This window comes from Cavia porcellus, unplaced genomic scaffold, assembly GCF_034190915.1.
Source record: "Cavia porcellus strain 051 isolate PalLab524CR breed Dunkin Hartley unplaced genomic scaffold, mCavPor4.1 scaffold_2, whole genome shotgun sequence".
In the NCBI taxonomy this organism is placed as follows: Eukaryota; Metazoa; Chordata; class Mammalia; order Rodentia; family Caviidae; genus Cavia; species Cavia porcellus.
In genome coordinates this window covers 58,468,971-58,479,422 of record NW_026947485.1, presented here as the reverse complement: position 1 = coordinate 58,479,422, position 10,452 = coordinate 58,468,971, and the positions used below count along the sequence as shown (strand labels likewise).

At 37.0% G+C, this 10,452-nt stretch overlaps 1 pseudogene; it reads left to right on the top strand.

Annotated features, from left to right (window-relative positions):
- The first annotated feature begins 2,704 nt into the window (after window positions 1–2,704).
- On the top strand, window positions 2,705–3,736 carry LOC100726038 (non-histone chromosomal protein HMG-17-like; annotated as a pseudogene).
- The last annotated feature ends 6,716 nt before the right edge of the window (window positions 3,737–10,452 follow it).

Genomic DNA, 10,452 nt, shown 5'->3' with positions numbered 1-10,452 from the left:
TTTTGTTGGATCATTGAACGGAACTGTCTCCAGTTTCACTGTATGAATGTCCACTTTATATGTTTTAATTTTATAATTTGAACAACTGTTTCTAAGAAACAGTTGTAACCTATTAATTAGTGATTTCTTACTGTGTATTTTTTTCTTGAAATTCTGTATTACTTGTACCCTTTTACTGCTTTGTTTTTTTTTATGTCCTTTCTTTTTTCTCTTTAAATAAAAAAAAGGTTTTTTTTATCTTCTTGATTCAGCTTTGTAAATTCATGTATATCTAGAAATCTTTCCATTTCTTCTGTTTTTCATCTTATTAGAATAAAGATTCTCAAAGTAGGTATTTATGATCTTCTGTATTTGTACAGGATCTGTTATGATCTCATCTTTTTCATTCCTAATTGCATGGATTTCCATTTTTTCTTTTTTTCTTCAATAAAGTTGGCTAAGAATTTATCAGTTTTATTTAATCTTTTAAAGAACCAACTCTTTGATTCATTGATTCTTTGTATTGTCTTATTAGTCTGAGTTACATTAATTTCTGTTCTGATCTTCATAATTTTCTCCCTCGCACAAGTCTTTGACTTGACTTTTCTTCCCTTAGTTTGAGATTCAGTATTAGGTTATTTATTTGACCTCACTTTGTTTTCTTGGTATGAGAGTTTACTGCTACAAAATTTCCTTGTAGGACCGCTTTCATTGCATACCATAAGTTCTGATATGGTATATGGGCTTTATTATTTTATTGCAGAAACTAGCCATCACTCTAACAAAAGAAGTAAAAGATCTCTACATTGAAAACCACAGTACTCTGAAAAAGGAGACCAGAGGATCTCCTTTTCAGAAAATGGAAATATATCCCTTGTTCTTGGGTAGGAAGAATCAACATGGTAAAAATGCCATACTCCCCAGTTACACAGATTTAATTCAGTCCCATTCAAAATATCAATAGCACATCCAAAGAATTAGAAAGCCATGATCCTAAAATTTATTTGGAAGCAGAAGAGATCTAGAATAGTAAAGAAGTTCTGGGTAATCAAGGTAAGGCCAGAGGAGTCATGGTGCCTGACTTGAAAGTAAACTACAAAGCTAATGTGATTAAAAATAACCTGTTATTGAAAAAAAAAACAGACCTGAGGATCAATGGAACAGATTAGAAGATGCACAAACAACTCCAAACACACTAAGCCCTCATCTTCACAAAGGGCCTTAATATCTTCACTGGAAGAAAGATAGCCTCATTAATAAACAGTACCCCAAAAACTAGCTTTCCACATGCCAAAGTCTAATACTAGACCCGTGTCTCTCACCATGCACTAGCAAAAATCAAAGTGGCCAGAGATCTAAATATTAAAATAGAAACAATAACTCTGCTGGAAGATTGAATAGGTAGAACTCTTGAAGACATAGGTATAGGAAAAGACTTTATGAACAAAATCCTGATCACACAGGACATACTACAAAGAATCAACAACTGAGATCTCATTTTATTAAAAAGCTTTTGCATAGCAAAAGAAATCATCAAGAGAGTGAAGAGGCAATCTACAGAGTGAGAATTTCTTTTATTTTTGCTAACTGCTCCTCAGAAAAAGGACTAATATCTAGAATGTATAAAGGACTCAGAAAAAAAATTAGAGTACTCAGATATAAAGACCTAGTCCAAAAATGGGCATCTGAAATAATTAGATACTTCTCAGATGAAGAAGTAGAAATGGAAAATATATGAAAAAATGTTTAACGTCAGGGTTATTTGAGAGGTGCAAATTAAAACAACTCTGAGATTTGATCTCACCCCAGAAATAATAGCTATGATCAAGAAATCAACCAATAACAACTTCTGATGGAGCTGTAGGGGAAAAGGAACCCTTCTCTACTGTTAGAGAGGTGCAAGCACTGTGGAAATCAGTGTGGATTTCTTAAAAACTAAAATTAAAGGTTCCATGTGTCTGAGCTATTCCCCTTCTTGGCAACTTCCAGAAAGAATTCAGAACATCATACCACAGCAGTATATGCATATCCATGTTTTTGGCAGCAGGGTTTGTAATACCTAAGTCCTGGAAATAGCCCAAATGCCCATCAACCAATGAATGAATAAAGAGATGTGGTTTTTAAAAAATATGTATAATGGAGTACTACTCAGCCTTAATGAAGGATAAACTTGAGACACTTTTAGGTAAACAGATACACCTTGCGATCTTAAGTGAAATAAATTGGCCATGCATGTATAAATGTTGCATTGTTTTCTGGCATGATAAACCAAAAGTATAAATAAGGATCAAAATTTATGCTACATTTTGTGAAACAGGAAGAAAAAGTTCAAATGGGAAGGGGAACTAGGCAGAGTGGAAGGAGAAAGGAAGTAAGGGAAAAGGAAAGAAATGAGAAAATAAGGAAATAATGGGAATAATGATTTTGTAAATATGGAAGGAAAGAGGAGTTGAAGGGAGTGTAGCAGAAAAGGAAAAAAAAAGAATGAAGATATTTCAAGTACAGGTACAGATTCCCTATGATAAGTGTGACCATTATGTTTATCTAAAATTTACTAATAAAGTTAATTAAGAGAGAAGTCCTTCTGCTTTAACTATATCTTAGTCACTTTCCTCCTTATTGAGACACATACTTGACATCCACAACTTAAAGAAGGAAAGTTTTATTTGGTACCCAGTTTCAAAAATTCCAGTTCACAATTGGCTGATTCCAAAGAAGAATCTACATGGCGAAAGGGCCTGTCAGAGGACAGTTCCTCAGCCCCGGGCAGCCAGGAAGAGTGGGCAGCAAAGGGGAGAGGTTGGAGCTAGGGAGGTGGATGAATCTTTCTAGGTCACACTGGGTGATGGTTGATACATTGTGTCAACTGGAGAAGTTTAAAAGTTTAACTAAGCCACTAAGTAGGGGGTCAGGGTCCTCACTTTGTAAACACCCTCATGCTGTGTAAGAGGAGGGTGCTATATACACCCTAGGGGGTTGTAGCTTGCTTATAATATAAGGAAAGAAAAAGAGAGGGTGCTCTCCCCTCACCTTTGCTCTTACTGCTTTTGGTGTCTTCTGACACCTTGAAGTGTTGATGTTGGGCCAGACTTGGAGCCAACTGATTACGGATTAAAACCTCCACAAACTGTGAGCTAAATAAACCTTTCCTTACTTCACTTTGGGTGTTGGGCATTTTATCTCAGCATCAAGAGAAAAGTGACTAAAGCACATTCCCAATAAATTGACACCTCTTCCTACGAGTCCCCATTCTTCAGTAGCACATTCAGTCACCTATAAGTAGAGAGGCATATGTTCCAACCACACTCCAAAAAACCCCTCTTCTGGGTGCATCAGAGTTTTAGGGGAGCACTCGAGATCCAAAGCTTAGCAATCCCTTATGAAAAATTAACTGGGAAGAAGAGATGAGAACCACTTCCAGATCAACCAAAGCTGTGCACTGCAGCATCTGGCACCCAGCGCCTGTGTCCCTCTGCCCTGGCCACCAGGCCTAAGAGAAAGGCTGAAGGGGATGCTAAAGGTGATAAACCCGAGGTGAAGGATGAGCCAGAGCAGATTGCAAGGTTGTCTGCTAAATCAGCTCCTCCAAAGCCAGAACCCAAGCCTCATAAGGGCCCTGAAAGAAAGGAGAGAAGTACCCAAAAGGAAAAAGGGAAAAGGTCATGCCAGCAAGGATGGGAATAATGCTGCAGAGATTGGAGATACCAAACAAACACACTAGGCACAAAGACCCGAAGGTACTGGAGATGCCAAGTGAAGTGTGTGCATTTTTGATAACTGAGTACTTCTGGTGACTGTGCAGTTTGAAATACTATTTTTTTAAAATTTTATTTAAAAGGAAAAAGAGAAAAACACAAAACAAAACAAAGCGGTATAAGGGTACAAGTAATACAGAACTACAAAACAAAAAACAAAAAACAAAAACAAAAACAAAAAAACAGTAAGACATCACCAGTCAACAGACCACACATTATCATCCTAGAAATAGTTGCTCAAATCACAGTATCAAAGAATACAAAGTGGACATTCAAACAGTGAGACTGCAAACAGTTGTGTTCAATGATCCAACCAAAAACATTAATATGGTCAGCTATTTAACACCCCTAAACACACTTGCTGTTGTATCCTTTAGAGCTCTTTGTTTTCCCTCTCTTTTTTACAACAAAATTTACACATTTTGGGTTTTATTAATCCTTAGTTCTTATTACTTTTTTGGGGGGGAGAGAATAAAGTCAAATATGGCAAAACAAAGCTGTCAGTCAAAACCAAGGATAGACATAGCTCACGATGTAATAAAACAGAGTACAAGGTTATCAACAGTGGTTATCAACGATGTCTCTTGTTTCCTTAAAAAGAATTGTCTATCTCATTAGATATTATAAAGTTGAACAAAACAGTAGAGAACAAGACCAATAAAACTTAAGCATTGTAAACATTACAGGACTTCCAAAGGAGACAATAGTCAAACCAGAATGGGCATCTTAGTGAATCTTATTGCCTTCAAAGTAGTTGCCTAACCTTCAAACTTGATACTATCATACAGAGCAGAACAGAGTCTAATCAGTCAAAACAAGATTGTGGGAGTATTACAGGACTTCAAAACAAGTTAATAGGAAATCAAAAAAAGTTACTATCATACATCCCGCTAATTTTTTTAATTTTTCCCCTTAATTAAAACAAACATAAATAACTAAATAATTTTTTTAAAGAATAAGGGAGAGATTGAGATAAAACAGGAAATAACAATATAACAATACAGGTCAAAGTATGACTGTTTCATCAACCTAGTGCTTCACCACCAAATAACCCGACTTAATAGTAGTTACCATAGTGTCTGTCTTTTTCCTTGAAATATTTGAATACAACTTCATATACTATAGCTTCAAATATTTCCATAGCAAGAAGCCCATAATAAAGCCTTTCCAATTAATAAGTGAAAACTTTATAAGGCTTCAAGGCCACATAATGGGGAATCATGATTACCACATATTTTTATATATTTGAATCATTACTTACATTAGGGAAACTATTCGGTATTCACACATGCGAGATTGATTTATTTCACTTATGAGTATGGTCTCAAGCTGCGCCCATTTATTGATAAATATCTCAATGTGATCCTTCTTTATAGCTGAATAATACTCCATTGTATAGAAATACCACAACTTTTTAATCCATTCCTCAGTTGATGGACACTTGGGTTGTTTCCAAGATCTGGCGATTACAAATTGTGCTGCTATAAACATAGGTGCACATACCTCACTGTGGTATGATGCTTTCAGTTCTTCTGGGAATATGCCTAGAAGTGGAATAGCTGGAATAAATGGGATTTCCAATCCCAACTTTTGGAGAAATCTCCAGACAGACCTCCACAAAGGCTGTACCAGTCTACACTCCCACCAACAGTGTAGGAGAGTTCCTTTTTCCCCACAGCCTCTCCAGCATTTGTTGTTGTTGGTTTTCTTGATCCTGGCCATTCTTTCAGGAGTGAGATGGTATCTCAGTGTGGTTTTAATTTGCATTTCTCTAATGACCAATGATGATGAACATTTTTTCATGTATTTATTTGCCATCTGCACTTCTTCATCTGAGAAGGGCGTATTCATCTCAGATGCCCATTTTTGGATTGGATCTTTGAATTTTGGAGGTCTGAGTTTTTTAAATTCTTTATATGTTTTAGACAAGAGTCCCTTGTCTGAGAGAGAGTTCACTAAAATCTTTTCCCAGTTTGTGGGTTTTCCCTTCACTATGCTGGAGATTTCTTTTGACATGCAGAAACTTTTTAATAAGAAGTGGTCCCAGTTATTGATTCTGGGAAGTATTTCCTGTGCGGTTTGAGTCCTGTTCATGAATTCTCTACCTACTCCTATGTCTTCAAGGTTTCTACCCAATTGTCTTCCAATAGATTTAGTGTTTCTGTTTTAATATTCAGATCTTTGACCCATTTAGATTTTAATTTAGTACATGGTGATAGACATGGGTCTAACTTTAGTTTTCGGCAAATGGAGAGCCAGTTTTTCCAGCACCATTTATTAAAGAGGCTGTTGTTCTTCCAGTGAACCTGCTTGGCTCCTTTATCAACGATAAGGTGGTTGAGTGTGTTTGTAGTTGTGGTTGTATCTGCTAATCTATTCCATTGATCTTCGGCTCTGTTTTGATTCCATTACCATGTTGATTTTACTACTGTTGCTTTGTAGTATAACTTCAAGTCAGGTATTGTGATGCCTCCTGCTTTGTCTTTGCTGCTTAGAATTGCCTTTGCTATTCTAGGTCTCTTCTGGTTCCAGATGAAATTTAGGAATGATTTCTCTAGATCTATAAGGTATGTTGACGGTATTTCTATTGGGATTGCATTGAATCTGTACAACAGTTTTGGGAGAATGGCCATCTTCACAATGTTTGTTCTTCCTATCCATGAGCAAGAGATGTCTTTCCATTTTCTGAGATCATCCTCAATTTCCTTTTTCAGTGTATTATAATTTTCACTGTATAAGTCTTTTACTTCTTTCGGAAGAGTAATTCCTAAATATTTCATTTTTTGGCTTGCTAATGTGAAGAGTGCAGTTTCTCTTATTTCCCTCTCTGTGATTTTGTTGTTCGTGTATAGGAATGCTATTGATTTCTGAGTATTGATTTTTGTATCCAGCCACGTTACTGAATTTATTTATTGTATCTAAGGGTCTTTCAATGGAGTTTAGGGGGTCTTCTATGTAGAGTATCATGTCATCTGCAAACAATGATAATTTAACTTCTTCTTTTCCTATCTTTACCCGTTTTATTTCTCTCTCTTGCCTAAATGCTCTGGCTAGTACTTCCAGTACTATACTAAATAGGAGTGGTGATAAAGGACATCCTTGTCTTATGCCTGATTTTAAAGTAAAGGCTTTCAATTTTTGGTTAGTATGACGCTGGCTGTTGGTTTGTCATAAATGGCCTTTATTATATTGAGGTAAAGACCATCTATTCCAATTTTCTGTAAAGTTCTTATCATGAATAAATGTTGGACCTTATCGAAGGCTTTTTCTGCATCTATAGAAATGATCGTGTGATTCTTATTTTTGGCTTTATTGATATGGTGGATTACATTTATTGATTTGCGTATGTTGAACCATCCTTGCATTCCTGGGATGAATCCCACTTGGTCATGGTGTATAAACTTCTTGATGATTTGCTGCATCCTATTTGCCAATATTTTATTGAGGATTTTTGCATCTGTGTTCATTAGGGAGATCAGTCTATAGTTCTCTTTTTTAGTTGGGTCTTTCTCAGGTTTTGGTACTAGAGTAATATTTGCTTCCAGGAATGACTTAGGAAGGATTGCTTCCCTTTCAATTTCATTGCATAGTTTGAGGAGTGTCGGCATTAGGTCTTCTTTGTATTTCTTGTAGAATTCTGCAGTGAATCCATCTGGGCCTGGGCTCTTCTTGGTGGGTAAGGACTTAATTACATTTTCAATTTCATTAACAGAGATTGGGTTATTCAACAGTTTTACATCCTCTTGATCTAGCTTTGGTACTTCATATGCTTCTAAGAATCTGTCTATTTCTTCTGTGTTATCAAACTTTTGAGAGTAGAGATTTTCGAAATAGGTGTTGATTATCTTCTGTATTTCTATTGGGTCTGTAGTGATTTCACCTTTTTCATTTCTTATTGCATGAATTTGAGCTTTTTGTTCCCTTTTAAAAATAAGGTTGGCTAGGGGCTTATCGATTTTATTTATTCTTTCAAAGAACCAACTCTTTGATTAGTTGATTCTTTGGATTGTTTTCTTAGTCTCTATTGCATTGATTTCTGCTCTGATTTTTATAATTTCCACTCTTCTTTTGGCTTTGGGCTTGACTTGCTCTTCTTTTTCTAGCTGTTTGAGGTGTAGCATCAAGTTATTTATTTGTATTTGTTCTGTTTTCCTGATGTGGGAACTCAGTGCAATAAATTTTCCTCTCAGGACAACTTTCATTGCACCCCACAGATTCCGGTAAGTTGTATCTGCATTTTCATTTTCTTTTAGGTATTGTTTAATTTCTTCTTTAATTTCTTCTGTGACCCACTGATTACTCAAGAGTGTGTTATTCAGTTTCCATGTGTTTGCGGAATTTTTGCAGTATCTTTTATCATTAATTTCTAATTTCAGAGCGCTATGATCCAATAACATGCAAGGGATGATTTCAACTCTTTTGCATTTGTCTAGATATGTTCTGTGAGCTAATATATGGTCTGTTTTAGAGAATGATCTATGTACTGCTGAGAAGAATGTGTATTCTGATGTTGTTGGGTGGAATATTCTGTATATGTCTATCAAACCCATTTGTTCGCAGGTGTGATTCAGTTCTGTTATTTCTTTGCTCATTTTCTGTCTGTTTGATCTGTCCCTTGGTGTCAATGGCGTATTAAGGTCTCCTGTTACAATTGTGTTACTGATAATTTGAGTTTTCATTTCTGTTAATAGTTGTTTTATATAACTGGGTGCTCTGGAGTTTGGTTTGTATATGTTTAAGATAGTTATCTCTTCCTCTTGGAGTTTTCCCCTTACGAGTATGTAGTGACCTTCTTTGTCCTTTATGGTCATTGTTGGTTTAAAGTTCATGTTGTCTGCAAACAGAATGGCTACTCCTGCCTTTTTTTGGATTCCTGCTGCATGAAGTATTGTTTTCCATCCTTTGACTTTCAGTCTGTGAGTACCCTTCTGGGTTAGATGGGTTTTCTGTAAACAGCGTATGGTTGGATTTTGTTTCTTGATCCATTCTGCTAGTCTGTTTCTTTCGATTGGTGCATTGAGACCATTTACATTAATGGTTATTACTGTTAAATGCTGGTTTATTGTTGGAATGTTGTCTCTCTGCTGTTGCATCTTTATCTTTCTGTTCTGTTTAATTATTTGCTTTGCTTAGTGGTTTTTTCCTTTGTGTATCTAAACTGTCTTTCAATATTTTTTGCAGGGTTGGTTTGGTGTTCATGAAGTTCTTCAGCTGTTCTTTGTCATTGAAGTATCGTATTTCACCATCAGTTTTGAATGATAGTTTTGCAGGATACATCAGTCTAGGTTGCTTTAGGATCTGGAATACTTCACTCCATGCTCTTCTTGACTTTATTGTTTGTGCTGAGAAGTCTGCTGTGATTCTGATAGGTTTTACTTTATAAGTGATCTGTCTTTTCTCTCTGACAGCTTTTAATAATCTATTCTTGTGTTGGATTTCTGGGATGGTGATTATTATATGTCTGGGTGTAGTTTTATTTTGGTTATGACTATTTGGAGTTCCATATGCTTCACTGATCCTGATGTCGGTTTCTGATCTCATGCTTGGGAAATTTTCAGCTATTACTTCTCTAAATATCCTCTTGACATCCTTTATGTTGTCTCCTTCTTTTTCATTAATCCCTATCATTCTTATGTTATTCTTCTTTGCATTGTCTTGCAGTTGTTGAATTGTTGTTTCCTGATTCCTTGTTATTTTTAAAAGATCTTTCCTTTCCTGTTCACTAGCTGCAATCCTGTCTTCAAGGCCTGAAATTCTATCTTCACTTTCATTAAGGCGGTTTTTACAACTTTCAGTGGAGTTTTTTATTTCCTGTATATCTCTGTGCATCTGCATTATGTATTCTGTTTGTTTCTTATATTGCTCGTCTAGGGATTCTATCTTTTTGTTTAGTTCCTCCAATTTTTTATCTGTGTTTTCTTTAGATATATTCAGAATCTCTTTCATTTCTTTTATCATTTCTTCTTTTATCTGGGAGATTATTTCGAGTTTGAATTTCTTTAAAGCTTCCTGGAGTTGCTTGTCAATTTCAGTAGCTATTGTGTCCGATATCTGAGGTGAGTGGCATATATTTTCTTCTATATACATCGCTCCTAGGGTTTCTTGAGATGGGCTGGAGGTTTGAGGTTGTAATTTTGTTTTGTCATTTTCCTATATTTCTGTGTTTCAAGTTTTATTTGAAAGCTTCCTCAGGATCTGTTGAAAATCCCCTTCTATGTTTGTGGCTACTGAGACTCTGGCACCACGCTACCCCAAGCCACTGGGCCTGCAGAACCAATGGCCCTCCTCTGCCTGCTCAGAACTCTGCAGTTCCAGACAAGCTGGGCCTCAGGGACACTGTGCACCCACCTGCCCCTTGGAAGCTCCACAGCTCTCCAATCGCAGCCGGGATGTGGAGTCAGATGTAGACGCCTCAAACCCACCTCTCCACTTCACTGCACCTGGAAGCCTGGAGGGACCCAAACTGTCTGGGCTCTGGGCAAAGTGTGCTGAGCACTCACCACAGGCTGGAGGGCCTCCAGAACCAGCGATGCTCCACCGCTTGCCGAGACATCCATAGTCCTTCAGACACACCGGGAGGCCGATGCAGGCGCCCCAGATCCGTCCAGCCCCTCCTCTGCACACTGATGGCTAGGTGCGGGAGGCCCAAACAGGCTGGGCTCCTGGGATAGCGTGGGCCTGCCCACCCGTTAGAAGCTCAGCAGTTCTCCAAGCGCAG